Source organism: Dreissena polymorpha, chromosome 8 (assembly GCF_020536995.1).
Source record: "Dreissena polymorpha isolate Duluth1 chromosome 8, UMN_Dpol_1.0, whole genome shotgun sequence".
NCBI lineage: Eukaryota > Metazoa > Mollusca > Bivalvia > Myida > Dreissenidae > Dreissena > Dreissena polymorpha.
In genome coordinates this window covers 56,602,479-56,621,326 of record NC_068362.1, presented here as the reverse complement: position 1 = coordinate 56,621,326, position 18,848 = coordinate 56,602,479, and the positions used below count along the sequence as shown (strand labels likewise).

Here is an 18,848-nt window from a genome sequence, read left to right as displayed (position 1 = left end):
TGTGCCCAAATAATCATAGATGAATGCATATTAGGCTTCAATGTTGCTTATACTTTGACTACTGGTTCATACGATGCCATTTTTATAAATATCTATGCCAAATTTAATGAAATAGACTTGAAAATGTGTGTCGCCAGGTACCAAGTAAGAACAAAATCAGCATTTTTATGTAGGGTCTTCATACGGTAAAATTATTTGTGCCCAAATAATAATAGATGAATGTATATTAGGCTTCAATGTTGCTTATATACTATGACGACATGTTCATACGATGCCATTTTTGTTAATATATATGCCAAATGTAATGAAATAGACTTGAAAATGTGTGTCGCAAGATACCACGTAAGAAAAAAATCCGCATTTTTATGTAGGGTCTTCACACTGTAAAACAGTTTTATACGTGGACATAGCATTTTCATGGAGCCCGTAAAGAAAGGGAGTTAATTGTGTAATTTGTGCTGATCAGAAACTTATAACAGTCGTCTCCCTTGAAATATTTGCACTTTATGAGACACCACAAACCATGGCGTCTCATCAGGATCCAAACTGTATTCTAAATCGTCACACTAAGCCCTCATAAGTTATTCATTGTATATGCACTATATAAAACAACCATATAATATATCTAATATATCCAGACACACGTATTATACCCAAATATTAGAAATACACAATTTTATAACAGTAAAAAACAATGGTATTTCACAAACAATTGCAGTCGTTAATAAATGCAGAAAAGCATCATCTAGACTACACGTTTCATACGGTATTCAGTTTATATGCAAACGCATTTAAATATATTTACCTCGATACTCGACCAAGCTGTTGAAAAATTATATTAATTAGAACGAGAACAAGTAAGATTAATGTGTTGTTTTCACATTTCTTTAAATGGCTGCCAATACCGCATGTAATAAAACAATCGAAGCGCATGCGCATAATATATGTTACACTCCACTAAACTAGTTGCAGCAAAGACATTCACAGGCGTTCATGTCACTTATATTCATGATATTTCCATATGCGAGTGTGATTGTAAACACAAGTTTCTGAAAACAGTGCGAAAAGGGGCATTACGCAAAGCCAATAAATCTGCGCAGATTTTTGTCAATATTGACAATAAACTGCATGTTTTCTTACCGTTAGTAATCCGACAGTCCGTTGGTCACATTGTGCATTAGTCCGTTTAAGTTATTATTGCCTTACACTTTTCAATATAAATTTATGAACTTTAAACAAAATAAGTAACTAACTAAGTAACTATTTAACTGACTAACACGCGCGTTTTTTTCCCAATATCCGAGACATTTTACTTTCGCACCTTGCCCTCAATGTCTGGCTTTTAAAGTTTACCGCCTTTTTGCGAATACAATGACGTTTACATATGAATTGCCCAATGAAAATTTCGGCGGGATGACGTCAGGCGCCAAAACTGGCGCGTGGTTTTTCCCGGTATAGACCCAGTGTGTCAACGCTGTAAATGCATTGTGGGAAACGGACTATTTCCAGCATGGCGCCCGTAAAGATTATGAACACGGAAGTAAAAATAGTAATAAATTATTATCAAAAACAGGCCTCATCAAACCGGGTCAGCCATGATATATTCTTGGATGCAGTTTGTGCTTCAAAAGGAGCTACTTTTCATGCCAGCCTATCGATGTAATATTCACTAAACACGTTGCAATGACTGTTATCTTCGAAATAATAAATAAATATTTACAATGTAATACCTGCATTAAAACGACTTCTTTTACATGCCGGCTACTATTCCCAAATACATCAAGTTAAATGTCACAAATGCTTTTGTTTTACCGCATAGTTGCTGCCCATATAACTGGCTACTCAATTTTTTTGGAAAACACTGAATTATGCGTGACAAACACAACATTAAAATACATTAATATCCAAAGATTCAAATAATTTCCCACGAGATAAGTCAAAAATTGCATAATCAATTGAATGAAAAATTAAAGTAAAAAAGCCAGATTTTACATAAATTTCAGGTTAATAAACACAAGGTTAAGGTAGTTGGTGAGATATAATCATTATACAGTTAGTAAGGCTTCATTGGTCATTGTTGGCACAGTACTTACATGCACCTCAGGTACTCTTAAGTATACTTACATGTACCCTGGGTACGATAAATATACTAAAACGTAACTGAGAATTTTAATGCTAAATCAGTTGTTGTCGGCTAATTTGTAAAAATTAATTATGTTCACATTTAGGTCAATTTTCCTTTTAACAGCCTTTATATTATAGACATGCATACTCAACTAGAAATGGTGCGGCAGAGGCCGACGCGTATCCCCACGCCGCATGTTTGACCCAGGGGCACCCCAGGGTTGGTAATGTGGCCATGCATAGTTGAGATTGACCGTATTGTCATAAGAGAAGTTCATTATCAATTAGAAGTGAACTGGTGTAGAATTGAAGAAATTATAGTAAAAGGCAATTTTGGATGGGCGTGGCCTATGTGGGCGGGTTGCCCCAGGGTTGGTAATGGGGCCATACATAGTTGAGATTGATCGTATTGTCATAAGAGAGGTTCAGTATCAATTTGAAGTAAATCGGTGTAGAAATGAAGAAATTATAGTAAAAGGCAATTTTTGGTGGGTGTGGCCTATGTGGGCGGGGCGCTCCAGGGTTGATAATGGGGCCGAGGTTCCGTATCAATTTGAAGTGAATCGTTGTAGAAATGAAGAAATTATAGTAAAAGGCATTTTTGGGTTGGCGTGGCCTATGTGGGTGGGGTTCCCCAGGGTTGGTAATGGGGCCCATGCATATCTGAGGTTGATAGTTTTGTCATAAGAAAGGTTCAGTATCAATTTGAAGTGAATCGGTGTAGAAATTAAGAAATTATAGTAAAACTGCAATTTTTAGTGGGAGTGGCCTATGTGGGCGGGGCCCCCAGGGTTGGTAATGGGGCCATGCATAGTTGAGATTTACCGTATTGTCATAAGAGAGGTTTGGTATCAATTTGAAGACAATCAGTGTAGAAATGAAGAAATTATAGTAAAATAACCTAAAAAATGAGTAAAAATCTCTGACCCGGCCCGGGCCCAACCACATAACTTTTGACCCAGGGGTCAGATCAAAATTCCAAATAGTGCAGGGTCGCACATATGCTCATAGCTACCATGTGTGTAAGTTTCAAGGTTCTAGTGCATATAGAGTAGGAGGAGATAGTGGCCAGGCCAGGACGGACGGACGGCGGAGATACCCACAATATGATCAATATCCCCACGCTTTTCAAAAAGTGTGGGGATAAAAAGCAACATGATGCAGAAATTTTAAAATAGAAGTTTGTTTAAGGTAAACAATATCGTTTAACGGTAATCAGTAGCGTATCGGATTTTGGGAGGATATACAACTCAGGTACAGTCTAATATCACCGGGTACGTTTAAGTATATACTCCGTACCCGGGGTACATGTAAGTATACTACCCAGGGTACATGTAAGTAGTACCCGAGCCAACAATGACCAATCGAGCCTTAGTAAGTGAGTGATGGTGTATGAGATATACACCCTCAGTAATTTCATACCATACAAGACTGAGCTTTGCTGTTTGATCAGTTTCATCTTTTCTTTAATATCACGGGTTAGAGAAAAAAAACTCTATCATGATAAAAAACAATGTAAATAGAGGGACAAATGCTTACTTCCCATTCATTGTAGATTTAATGATTAATTTGTCCAGTGTGAGTCTTTGCATATAGTATACTGTTAATTTGTTTAACAGTTTAAACACAAGAGTTGTCGTTAAATTAGGACCTCTGTCACACAATATCATAATAAAAAAAATGATAATAATTATAGGCATATGAAATGGCCGTAAATAACTTTAAATAAAAAATAATTACGATTTCTTTAAACTGAATTTTTTTTATAATAGACTTGTTTTTTTACCTCAATTATTCAGCATTATAGATATAGAGAATATTATGTGAGTTTTGGATCAAGTTTATCATGCGAGGCTTAGAACCGATGAAGCGCGAGGCTTGCCGCTAACATGGTTCGTGCCGAGCATGATAAACTTGATCTTTATCCAGTTTATCCACATAATTTTCTATTTATCCTTTTTTGTGGTCATTTATCGTTCAAAAAAAGTATAAATACTTTAAAATTCAAAGAAACAGCGCTGGTTTTCCAAGTTGACTTCAAAGTGTTTGTTTACTTCAACGTCATCATTTGCTATGACGTCACATTTAAACATATAGTGTTCTTAAGATAGAGGTCGGAAAAAATAGCGATAGTATTAAGGTAAAGTTTATACGATCGTTGTTATACTATCGATTTTCAGCTGGTAATAGGATAAAAAAAATGTACCCATGGGGGTAAATACCCCCACTTTTCAAAGCATAGGGGTAAATGGTCAAATTTCGCCTTGGTTGAAGGGTAATTTGCTAAAAGTAAAACCAGAATATAGCCGGGGTACAGACACTCTACTTTAATAACAATTAACCACTAACTATGTGTATTCCTTCATATTAGTAGGTTTCTTAATTTCTTGTTATTTTAACTTGTTGGCAGATTACATTTAAGATCTTCGTCGTTATTATCCACCACCGTGGCCAACGGAGAACTTTTTTGCCAACTTTCAACAGTTGTTTTATTAGCATTTTAGTGGTTCCTTTTTGATTTTAAAACAGAGGAATTTAAATCATTCAGTATTGGCAGTACAATTTTATTACTCGATACAATTTTTGCCATACACAAAGAATCAATTGTACTTTGAGAAGTAATTTGTGTTGGCTTGGAAGAAGCCATGCTGACCACTTCATGTAATTTAATAAACACATAAGCGCTTGACTGTCTGTTAAAAAATCAATACTAAATTTACCATGCATCTAGATGCTACAGAGTATACATACCGACTGGCTAACTATTTCTACAACCAGCTCTAATTTTTACGATAACCAGTCTCATTTTTTGGCTAAAGACAATCAGCTGTTTATATTTTTTGTTTATGATATACGCATCAGTGCCCCAGATAAGCTGTGTATCTGCGTCTTTCACCCTATTAAAATGTCTAAAAACGCAAAGAAATTCAATAACATGCCTATTGAAAACGCAACCATTTTGATTTGTGCGCAAATTCGTCAAATTCAATGCGTACAACACAATAGCTTCAATCGAAAATACTAAATGCTCATTTTCGGTATTTTCTCTTTGAAATTATTATCGTCACGCGTATTTATTAAGCAAGCGCCTGGATGACGGACCATGAAAACAGTCAAGCTTTATTCAAACTCTCTGCGTTCTAGATTTCATAGTTAAATAAAGTGTGATCAAATTGTTTTCCTCGACATACATGCGTTTTCAATCTGACTTTATCCGTCGCTCATTGTGCATGTATTTATAAAGTGCCCGTACTTTCAGTTTCTATAACGATGCAAAATAAAAATGTCTAAGAGAGGTCGAAAGACTTCCGCTATTGTTGAGAAAAAAATATCAGTCGATCGCAAACTGTTTCGAACCAAGAAAGCAAGAGCCAAATGATCATTCGTGTTATCGAATTTTTGTTTGTTTTAAGTTTATATTAAGGACAGTTTCAATGATTAAAGATGTTATGAAACATCAGTTTATTAAAGTTAATTATGATAGTTTAAAGTTTTATTGAATCAGTACAAGTGAGCATCTTCCACAGAAGTAAAACATTAATGATATAAAGGTATGCATTTTTATAAATTATTTCACCCTATTTCAAGAAGGAAATCACCCTATTTTTCAAATCAATGGGTGAAAACCCTATTTCTCAAATAATTATCTGGGGCACTGCGCAGAGAATTTACAGCATTAGCGTAAGTCCAGATTGGCTTGCTTAAATGTACGCACGGAAATGATAAATTGAGCGTATCTTGATATTTCGAATGCGTATATTACGCTGATACGCAGCTTATCTAGAACGCTGATTATTATTAAATAAATAAATAGTGAAAGCTGTTTTTGCAAAAATTAGAGGAATTTGCAACGCAAATGGTCAGTATTTTAATTACCGGTAGAGGAATTTGCAATGCAAATGGTCAGTATTTTAAAAAGTGTGCAACTCATTTTTTCACATTTTTCGACAGTTAGCGACTTTTTTTCTCACAAATTTGAATAGTTTGAGACTCATATTTTCACAAATTTGAACAATGCTCAATTAATTATTTTCACTATTTCCAACAGTCACAAGTCATTTGTTCACAATTTTGAACAGTGTGCAACTTACAGGGGACAAAAATATTTCTAAACTGCACTCGTCCTGCAGGACGAGTGCATTTAAATGTGCACTCGTCCTGCAAACACATATGCACTCGTCCTTGAATATGTGTGAAATAAAGTTTGCAAAGGGCTAATATGACTAATAAAATTTACTATATCACTGCTAAAATGCTGCTTACTCAGTTATTCATGCCAGCTGATCAAAAAAGAAATGTTGAGCAGTGAAATAAGTTATTTATGAGGAACACAAAATAAATAAATGAAGACTGCTGTTTTACTTTTTTCTAATGCTTGCGTGCTTTCCTGTTTGGGATGTTTGAACACCAAACTCCCCCCCATCCCTTTAAAGAACGCTCAAATGTCAGACATTTTTCGGACGAAATTCAGACTAGTTATAAACTGTACTTTGCAGTTAAATAATTCTTTAAAAATCAATACTTACAGTGAATGCAGTCGGATGTTTCCCTGTCAACATTGACACCAATATTTACTCGCGACTTAGTCTCGCATAACAATGCGCACCTGTTGTATAAAATTTACAATTACAATTTCCAGTTCATTCTCGTTCTACTTTCGGAATAGATATGCTTTAAGAAAATGATTTTATTTAATTATTTACGGGTCTTAAAAAACATATTTTAACATCAGCTTTTTCTCTCGTCCTGTAGGACGAGCGCTTTAGGGAAATTCACTTGTCCTTTAAAGATTTCACTCGTCAATATGAGCAGACGAGTGGAATTTTTGTCCCCTTACTTATTTTTCCATAATTGTCTAGATTGCGAGGCTCATTTTTTACAACCTTCAACATTGTACGACTCATATTTCACAATTTTCAACATTGTGAGACACTTTTTTTACATTTTTCTAATGTTTGCGACTGATATTTTAAGTATTTTAAACAATGCGCGACTCATTTTTTCACATTGTTGAATAGTCACCACCCATTTTTCTTACTTTTACATGCAAGACTCATTTTTCCACAATATGAACAGTGTGCGACTAATGTTTTCAAAAAATGAGGCGGCAGATGTTGCTGCACAAAGATAAAAAAGCCAACTGCCATAAATTTTATCCAAAAAAGAGCAACATGGCTTATTGGAGCTAATCAACCCTTTCTACATGTACTTTCAACAAGCACACAGACCAATGACAGTAGGACTACTGGCACTGACCGTTGGTTCATCAGCATGAAAAATGGGTGTCAAAAATAGCACAAATAATGTAAAATGTGTAATATGCATGTATAACGATGAAACTTACCAACCACTCGACCAGGAAACATCTGTTGCAGACTATGTGGGAACTGGGATTCGGGATGCTCTCCCACTGGTATCATATGCAGATCAGTGGTCACAAGAACGTACACAACATCATTAATGTCAGCAATATATATCTCCAACTTCAAACACACAGCTTGCAAAATCGCTGAATATTGCACAAAAGCAGCTTCGTTACAAACTTCCAGCAACTCGAAATCCACAAGCAGTCTCGTTCCCCACCCACTTTGACTTCGTAGCGAAGGCATGTTTTTTTTGGGAAACCGTTAACATCTCACAACTAAACGTATACTACGGAGATTGACAAGTTGAAAAATAAATTACTGTAATCACTTCCAATTTGCGCACTAAGTTAAACTCCAGTTCCAGTTTGTCTTTATTGTTGAAATGTTACTCTACACATTCGCTTTGAAAATAGAGGTTGGCGTGTTGTTGGAAGTACATGTACATGTCGAATGTGTTATTGTAAAAACTATTGGTATTGTGTTTTTAGTGCAGACATTGTATTTAAGTTTCGATTTCTAGCATAAATTTATATATTTTGTTAAATAATTTGCGTTTGAATGTGATTGTTTGTTGCTTACTTGCGAACTATTTTTTATGTGTAAATATGCATAGACGCTAGTGGATATGTAATCAGGTTACCATATTTACAACAATAAAATTTAACGGCTGTTTGTTTTTGTTTGTTTTGTTAATATTTTCTAAAACGTATGTTAAACGAGAGATGAAATTATTAATTAATTTGGGAATAAAATCGCAATATGTATTATTTAAAATCAAATTTTAAGTGTCTAGCGCGTGAATTGTCTCTTGGGGGTGAATTGTGTTTGGGTTGCTATTAACGCTATTAACGCTTCCAGCGAGTACTCATTTTATAGCGATTGCGCAATAAAAAACACCACTTTTTCGTAAATTTATCAAAAACTGGACTTTTCCCAGATATGACGAATACGCCAAAAGGTAGATCGCATTCTGGTCCATATACATGTCAAATTTCAGCACAAGTGTTGGGCCAGTTTTCAAGACTCCCAAATCGCGGCTATAACCAGGAGCTTAACGAATTTTAGTCGCCATTATCATTCGTTCAATTGAACGTCATCAAATGATGACGTCAATATAGCACTCATTCCATACAAATCTGATCATTATAGGGTCATTAAATCTATAGCCTAGGTAGAAAGTAATTTATTATTTTTTTATTTAAAAACAGTAAGTAGGATTTCTATATACGTATTCTCATATTTTGACCAAGGCAATTATTTTTTAGTTTTAAAGCGCAAAATAGACGGATTTCTACCTTGTAACCACCAGATACATTGTATATTCTAATTGGCACAGATAAAATTAAATCTATAGCCTAGTTACAAAGTAATATATTATTGTTCAAACGGTACCGCTTTTAAACTGAAAGTAGGATTTGTAGACATTTACGTCTATTTCTACAAACGCGATTATTTTTAAGTTTTAAAGCGCAAAAAAGACGGATTTCTACCTTGTAATCACCAGATATATTCTAAATGGCAAAGATAAAGATATGTTTCTTATTTATACTTAAATTTACTATGCCATGCAGTTAATTTTAAGGTGTGTGGCTCAAAGTCATTTAAAAAGATGAGCAAATATAATCATTTTTCTAAAAATAAATCATCCTCTGAAGCCCCCACTGAGATTCAAACTCAGACCTCTCTCCTCTGTGAAGGAAAGTATTCTATCTTGAAATACAAGGGCATGTAAGAGGAAAGTCAGCTATTTTAAATTTATCAACAAATAGATTTAAACAATATTTATATGGTATTAAAATATGCAAATATTAATGTAATATGACCAGAATTGGAGGTTCAAATCTTTGTAACTTTATTGTTCAAAGCAAAGAATTAAAGTTAAAATTGATGTACATGTAAGCATGTTGTTAATACTAAATTGAGTTTTTTTATGACTCCTTCGCTTCTGTATAGTATGAAATACATATCTCGTGTAACATAATTTCATGTAAACTCTGGACTTTAATGACGACAAGTTGGATGTATGGTTTCCTGTATTGTGTTTTAGGTCAGAATGGTTAACATTTTATACTTGACAAAGATTTGAACCTCCAATTCTGATCATCCGTCTCTTTCTCAAAATTTATTAAAAACCACACTATTTTTTTTAAAACTTGTGTATCAAATGCTAACCATTCTTACCTAAAACATGATTAAGGAAACCGAAATATTGACACAGCGAGTTATTTTATTCTTATGGAAGATTAAATTATGCATGACAAAAATACAATCGGAAATATTTTTTACAATCTCTTGATGCTTTAAAAATATTTTACTGTTAAATAAAATAACACGTCTGACTTGTCGTCATTAAAATCCAGAGTTTGAATGAAATTACGTTACACGAGATACGCATTTCATACCATATAAGAGCAAAGGAGATATTAAGAACTTAATTTAGTATAAGCGACACGCTTACCTAAATTTAAACTTTAATCCAATTCTTAAAACAATAAAGTTGCAAGATACAGTAACATGCACGCACTTCCATTTTGTGTGTTTTTTTTTCGTTCCATTTTGTCAAAATTTATTTACAACCACACTCATTCTTAATAACATTTGTATCAAATGCTTACCATAACAAAGCCGTAATCCTGTCGCTGTAAGTTATTTTATTCCTATGAAAATTTAAATTATGCATGACAAACACAAAATCCAAAATAATTTTGGAATATTTCTATGCTTTAAAAAATATTTAACTGCACGGCCGACTTGTAGTCATTAAACCCAGAGTTTAAATGAAAATACGCCACACGAGATATATATGTATTTCATATCAAGTCATGTGTGCTGAATTAATGTTACTCAGCTTTACATATTCTACCATTTATTAATTAAACAGAACCTTGTCAAGTTGACGATGCTTATAATTTGAGAAGTTAATGATTTATAATCATCGAGGGGGGTATTCCAGACGTAAAACATTGCATCATTACATGGAAAACAGCTGCACAACTGTATGCGAAAGGTAAAACAGTATATTCTATCGAGAACTAACTTGCAATTTGCATAGCAACGTCCGAAATGTGCAAACTCCGACATCTATTTCGATATTTATAAATTCAAGATATAACGTTAACTGAACTGTTATACAGAAATCAAACTATAAAACTTGTGTTTTGATAAAAAAAATAAGCAAAGCAAACCAAAAAAAATTACCCTTTTAACGGCAAAACGATTAATTTATCCAATATTCAACACATGTATTTCCATTCAAATTATGCCCTTGAACTTTAACGGTTGATTGTCGTTTCGTGCCAATACCAGTTCGTGCCACTAATATTTGTGTTGTTTATTTTTAAAGGTAAGTTTCGTGAGAAATAAATGTGTTTGAAAACTTTCTCGCATGGTAATGGTATATAAAATTCAACTCATCGGACAAATTCAAGAACACAATGACACTTACCAAGTTTTCTGAACAACCGTACACAGCGCAAAATGCGGGAGCCGCGTGATGTCTATTTCCATATCCACGGGTGTGTTTATGTCAAATGCTAGTGTTTTTCAATAGATCGTATACTTATCTAAAAAACGGCGAAGTAGCGTTCACTTTAATTATTTTGATGATGTTATTTTGTAAATACTTTCTCGCGTTCTTTTCGAACGTTCATTGGCAGCCATATTGAATGTTGGTTGTATACTTCCGAAATTATGTGTTTTAATGACTCTCAAAAATGTTTTTAGTGCAGAAATTGTATTTTTAAGTATCAATTTCTCGGATTTATTTTATATATTTTGTTAACTTATTTGCGTTTAAATTTGATTGTTTGTTGTTTACTTGCGAACTATTTTTCATGTGTACGCTAGTGGATATGTAATCAGGTTACCATATTTACATTAATGAAATTTAACTGTTGTTTGTTTTTGTTTGTTTTGTTAATATTTTCTAAACGGGTTCAGCTATGTATGTTAAACGCAATATGAATTTATTTATTAATTTGGGAATAAAATCGCAATATGTATTAATTAAAATCAAATTTGAAGTGTCTATCGCGTGAATTGTCTCCTTGGGTTGAATTGTGTTTGGGTTGCTATTAACGCTATTAACGCTTCCGGCGAGAACTCATTTTATAGCGATTGCGCAATAAAAAACACCACTTTTTCGTAATTTTATCAAAAACTGGACTTTTCCCAGATATGACGAATACGCCATCGTGTAGATCGAGTTCTGGTCCATATACATGTCAAATTTCAGCAAAAGTTACAGACCAGTTTTCAAGACTCCCAAATCGCTGCTATACGCTGGAGCTTAACGAATTTTAGCCCCCTTTATCATTCGTTCGATTGAACGTCATCAATGATGACGTCCAATACAGCACTCATTCCATAATTTAAAAAAGAGCATAATAATCTATGATCTTTAAAAATATATTACTCTATCCTGTTTTTCAAAGCCGCACTTAAGATACGATTTATAGTGGCATGTGTGGCAATCAGGACTAGTAATTTGCTCCGGACGGTCATAAATTCGGACATTTTTATATAAGGTTTAAAATCGAATATTCGAATATTGTTTCCAGTATTCGTTCCCATCCCAAATTATATTATAATGATTTGTGCTGCTGATACTCTAATCCTATGTTCATAAGTATTGATAGCTATAATGTGGGGCCTATGCTACCCCAGTGAGAGTGTTGTAACTTGTAACAATCAAACCTTCTTAGCAGTCTCCTGAAGATCAGATGATGTATCGCAAATTAACCGCACACTTTTTGTTTTAAAACACGAATGCACTTAATAACTAAATATGATTAGTATAAACTAGCACATATTTTTTGTTACAATTTTAAATATTCAACAAATATACAAAACTGATATTTTATAATGACAATAAAATCTGATAAGTTTTCGGCTATTTTTATGAACGGGTATACTACACATTGCCTCATCAATGTTACTGTTCCTTTGTGCCGCACATGTACATGCCATGACGATCTGTAATGTATCCATTCGAAATGATACTTTTGCGATTAAACAAATTGCAATGAATTATTTTAAGCCGTCTATCAGATTTTGCTCTTCAAAGTAACCCGTTAATATTTGTTCTTAAGCTCTCCACTTGAAACTGCATTATTGGCATAAGTACGATGATTATAACATATCACAATGAGATCGGGAGACAATCGTCAATCGCACTTAAATATTTTGCCACGCGCGTATAATTTGTTCTTTATCTATCCCATGTTTAAGCGATTTTCATTTAGGAATCAGTCAAGAAACTTAACGTTGCTTTGGATTTTATCGGTCATATTTGTCACCTCAAATAGATGAAAACATTGACCAATGACCGCATCAGGAATTATGTCATAAAGCGGATAACAATGCGGCGAATAAAATATGCAAACATACACAAATGTTGCTAACCGGTCAGTACTGTATAACAACATACAGCATATACACGCTTTGAGGAGATTTTAGAATAATATCTTTTGAGAGTCATGTATCTTTCCAGTTGCCCTGTCCGAAACTGCAGTTGTTTCGGTCGTTTCAAATTTATTCAATGACATTTGACTGTTGCAATATCCGCGTGCAGAAACGCCATTGAATGTGAAGTTTCTGTTATTTCACCCGCTAGTAATTGTTGGTTTCTGCGCCGTGATAACTAAAAGCGCACGACCACTCCACGATTGACCATTCTTTCGCCTAAGATTGCCCTATTACAGAGTTATTAAAGACACTAAACTAAAAAAAATATGAATCCTGATGTACCAGTTAACATTATAATACACCTTTTACTTTGCCTACCTTTGATATTATATGCACATTGAGATTTCGAATTTTGTTAATTAATCGAATCATTGACAAAAACATTATGTTTATATGTTAAAATTCTGTAGCAAATCACAATTTACTGTCTGTAAAATAATGTAATGACTTTTCCACAGTATGTTGCTTAATGCAAGCCTCTATATTAAATGGGACCTTAAAATGTACAAGACATATGTAAACACATCCATTTACAAATTTACTATGCATGATTATATATTGACGCTGCTTTACACAATTTGAAACATAAATACGTCGCCAATATTTACCTGGTTCTGACCTTTATGCAACATAGTACATAATAAATTAGTTTTCGTACCACAAATAATTTCAATCGATTGAATTTTTTCCATACTATCTAAAGTGTAAGTTATCATTAAGCTTGTGCAAAACGTGCAAGAAAAAGTCCAAATTCAGATATGAAACAATCCGTGTTGAAAATGTATCATTATGCAGTTTTAGGTCAATGTTGCCGTGCTATAACACATGCTAAATCGTAGTTTCTCGTTCTTATTTATAAAATATGTTTATTCACTTAATGCCCATAAGTCAAAACCAATAAGTGTGCTTGTTGACTCAGTCGCTGTTTATTAGTAGTCATGTCCACGTTTAAATAGGTTTCTTTTTCCTCTATCAATGTATCACATTTTATAAATTTTTAACACAAGCGAAAAAAACATAGAACAAGGTAGGCGCGATATATAAATACAATAACATAACCCACAGGGTTATTGTTCGGCTAGGGCTGATTACAGACACCGGACCTGCTTTCCGTAAGTTGTTTATAATAAATATTATCTCATTTAGTTACTTCACATAAATGTTTAACCAAACCAACGTTACGTACTCTAATTTTCATTCCACTGCAGTAGACTCCGATGCCGTATCTCTTTGGTGAGAGATTAGTCCTTTTTTCGAGGAGGTGCGTGAAGAACGGACAAAACAAAGCCAAGCTCTAGAGGCAGAGTGGTGCCACCATTGTCGAAAGCTATTTTATCGCAAAAAGAGAAAGTGAACAGAAGACTCCTTCCCACAAAATATTTTTTGTCCTCATTATTCCTCTAGGGACTTTTGCCATATTTGTTCAGAGACATACAGATCTGGCGACACGTTGAAAACGTTACAGTGTTTACACGACTTCCACTGTTCGTGCATTGACCGATGGTTATCGGTTAAAAATGCCAAATACTTGATTCAATAAACATGCAACACATCCCGATACAAATAATGCAGATAATATGTATATGTTCATATATTTAGTATACATTTAAAATAAAATGATCCGAAGTTTAAAGTTATGTATCCGAGAAATGTGACATGAACCCGTCGCAAAAAAATGTTATTTATGTTATCAACATTGTTTATGCAACTGTCTCAATATAGCGTTTTGTGACCTATTTCTAATGTAATAACGTTTTCGACGTTTTAAAAGTGCAATACAAATGACCACTGTATTAGTATATTAACAAAATGAAGGAACTGGGTTTATGAAATTGAGAAGACTAATGTGCTCGGTCTACCCCCGTTTAAATTGTCCACAGATAGCACATTATTTTGTCTTCGCATTCGCTTTTACACAGTTGACTAAGAAATATATTAACGTACGTCTTCGTAAGTGCCGTTTGCGTAGTTACTTGACATATAAAACTGCAATTTGGCACATCTTTAAAAGAAGAATGCGTCTGTAGGACAGTGCTGTTATATTAAGAATGGCATTCAGAGATTCTATTGCTATTCTGACGTTAAGTAGGAGCCCATAAATTGTTTTCCGTGGTAACCGTATTTGAATTTTTGTTAAATGTAACGGTAGTCTTACACAACAAAATCTTTTATTTTTGTAATACAAAAGCTTAAGTCGAACGATCTCATCAAGTTAATAATGTGTACTTCAGAACAAGATATCTTGTCCGACGTGCAGGCTGAAATTCAATACATCACCCGAGGAGAATGAGGCGCAAACTGCATGCTCGTGATCGAGCAGTAAACATATTCCTGTATAGATAATTGTATATAATATATTCATGATATCATTTTATCTTTTACTGCATCTTCGTTGAAATGTTTGTATATCATACGATTGAGCTTATATTGTTTTTTTCAAACAATTGAACGTGCCTTTTATTATTGCTTTTACCGATTTGTTATGCTATTTCTAATTTTAATTATGGTTAATTTTTTTTTATATACGTGAGCATACCTTATATTTCATAATTTGAGTTTGAATTTATAGATTATTATGCTGGCAATCTCATATAAAACTACATATAAAACAAGGCTTTAAATTCCGTTCAGAACCCAGTACAGGTGTATCCTAGTATCAATTTGGAATTTTTCTGCAGACCTGACGTGTATTTGAGTACGCAAATGAATTGATTTCAATTTATCAAATTAGCAATATTGTAATTTTTAAACTATGTAATCAGTTACATTATATGTCGTACTTTTCTTAAATGCCATAATTATGATTTAAGTATCGTTTGGATCACATATATTCAAAGAAACTTGTAACGTTTGCAACATACTATTTCCTTTAATTATGATAGCGAATAGTGGATAAATATTTTATTAAGGTTGAAAAATCGTTGTATTGAACGTTCATATAAAATTACGGCTTGTTTATATAATTTTTTAATAAAATGTCATCAACTATATTTTCCTTATGCACTTGATGTTACAGTATTAATTAGTTCAGACGTTTCCATTATTCCAATTGGTATTTTGGTATGTGCATTTCAAAGCATTAACCAGTGACAGTCTATTAAAAAAACTGTTGTTATTATAAATAGCTGTTTAAATTGTTGTATTCTTTTTTATTGATTCCAAAATAAAATATGTGGTATAATTAAATTAACCATAACGGCGAAAATGAGTTTATCTACCGACAGATGCATACTGACGGGGATAAACCGCATATTCATTCCAAATAAGATGGGTCAATCTATAACGAATCATTAATCAGGCAGAGAAAAAGAAGCCATTACTGTGATATCTTCTTATACTTTTCTGTGTCATCTTAGTCCTACAAATGGTACCGTACCATTATTGTAGTGTTCTAGTAGAATATAAGTTACAATGTAATTTGTAGTTTTTAATAACTTATTTTAGTAAACATGTTGACACATTAATAATGTAAAAAAATAATTATAATTGTCATACATTTAAGCAATATATAACACAATCAGCGCTTTACTACAAATATGTATTCGTTTTAAGGGCAAATATGCTCGAACCGTGGTCGAATTCAGTGACAATTGAAAATCCGCAATGTTTCACTGAAAATAATTCGAGCGCCAAACATTTATTTGAACAAATGCAGTCATCAGATACAATATTAAAAGCCTGCACCAGCTGAGACCTACGATTGAACAAATAACTTTTTATAATAGAAGTAATCAAGTGCGAGTTACATTAACGATATTGTTTTTACGTTTAATGCTTGTCAGACATAAACAAGGAAATCAGCTGTGTATTGTTTAGCAGATCACAAAATGGTTAAAGGCGTGTGCTACTCTGATGACAATCTAGAAAACACCGATTTAAGGAACTTATTTTTTCTACAAAAGAAAATACGAAAAACAATATTGGGAATTATGTTTTGTCATAGTTATTTAGCAAAAACCAAAGCGGGAAGGTTTGTATGCGTCCATTTCAAAGCTTCACACGGTAGAGATCTAAACACCCAATCTGTGAACATTCTGAAAGTCAATTATGTTATCTGATCATCATGAAACTTGCTCAAAACACTTACTACAGTAATATCTCAGATCAGTCATTCCGGTCTGTTAAAAAACAATAGCACATAGAACCGCGCAGTTTTCACTATATAGCTATATGAACAAGTGTGAACATTCTAGAAGTAGCGTGTTTTGTACAATCTTCATGAAACTAACTTTGAACATGTGTTCTAATGATATGTCATGTCAGCCGAGTTCGAAAATAGATCGGGCAGTTTTCCTCACTGTGAAACCTTATTCACAATCTAGATGTCACGATGTCTGCCGGGAAGTCACGAAATCTACGCAGAACATCAGTCCTTGTAATTTCTCTAAGTGTCAGAATGGGGGCGATGCGTTGAAAACAAACGGTTGCCATATAATAGAGCAGTTTTCTTTATACACGTACATTAATTTATAAAGCCAAACCTTGTGAACACTAATTGCTCAGAATAGATAAGATACTTGGGTTCCCAGGGATGACTATTGTAAGCCTGATCACTCTGAAAATTAAAGAATGAAAGTGCTTATTATAGATGAATGATTTAATTGATTCGGTCACCGATTTCGTTCTTAAAGCATCAATTCTTGACAGAATCATTATTTGAATAAATACGGTAGATAAATGCTGAATACACTTACATTTCGTATGAAATACCTAAACAAACTCAACAGATCGATATTTATACATTTATACAACCTTTTGATTCAGGCGCCTAAATCTTATTTGAATTTTTTTTACGAGAATATGTAAAATAAAACCTCTTAAGTTATAGACAATAGAGTCGTGAACAAAATTCAAGTCACCACTCGACGAATGATGCTGATCTTTGTCATCTGTAGGGAGTTCAGTCACTGTAGATTGAGTGAAGCAGGAGTCGTGGGCTTTGTTCAGATGGACCAGGACAATGAAATGGGTGTCACGTGGACATTCAAACACATAAAACCAGAAGGTGCCATTCAAGGGTGCGAGGAATCCGCCCAGATATTGGTGATAAGCGTTACCGAGGTTCATCTGCACGCCTTCGAATACAATGTGCCGATGCGGACCGGTATTAATAGTTTCAGACAGACCTACTTTGAACGCAATATGTATGTGAGCCTAAGTGATAAATATAATTATATTATTATTAATAGTTTTATGGTGTTATGGTAAACGTTTTCTTAATATGCGAATATGTAACAACTGCAAGTAAACGTACCGCGTTGGCTGATTTTGACATCATTTTCGTTAACAGTTTGTGTGATATCATTCAGTTTGCCTCATTATCGTTTGCAACGACAGAAAGTCGAACATAGAATTCGCTACCCCATTATGTACCGTCAAGACTCGTTTTTGTGAATTAGATTAACTCCATTCACTGATGATAACTTTGACAATCGGCTCAGAAGTGTTGTGACCTTTATATATGATTATATCTGTAAATTCCCGTCACATACGTGCATTATCTCTTAAGATAATATTTTGAACTTTAATGTTTTAAGGCATTACAAGATAAACCCAATTTAGGCGTTTCAAAGTGGAACAAAGGTATTTCGAATTTCAACTGAATTATTCAACATATTCACTTCATGAAATTGAAATTTAAGCAGTAATCAAAACTATAAATCCAATGAAAACTAATATAAATTAAATGGATATACAGTTTTCCTCATTAATTTTAAAATAACTTAATATTCGTTTAGTTTCAGTGTATGCATTATGTCGTTCAAAACGAAAATAATACTTTTAAGAGCGTCAAGATTTGCGCGCTTTGTGTTGTTATACATGTACATACCGATTTTTCAACTTAACTTTTTTTCATGTTCGTGCTACGAAAGACAAACAAGTGTTTTTTAT

The 18,848-nt window shown here is 33.6% G+C and overlaps 1 long non-coding RNA gene across 1 annotated transcript; it reads left to right on the top strand.

The window, feature by feature from the left end:
* The first annotated feature begins 762 nt into the window (after nucleotides 1–762).
* LOC127842958 (uncharacterized) lies at nucleotides 763–8,162 on the top strand. The gene is made up of 2 exons (XR_008032007.1): nucleotides 763–1,659; nucleotides 7,500–8,162. It is a non-coding gene; the product is annotated as an uncharacterized LOC127842958 (long non-coding RNA).
* The last annotated feature ends 10,686 nt before the right edge of the window (nucleotides 8,163–18,848 follow it).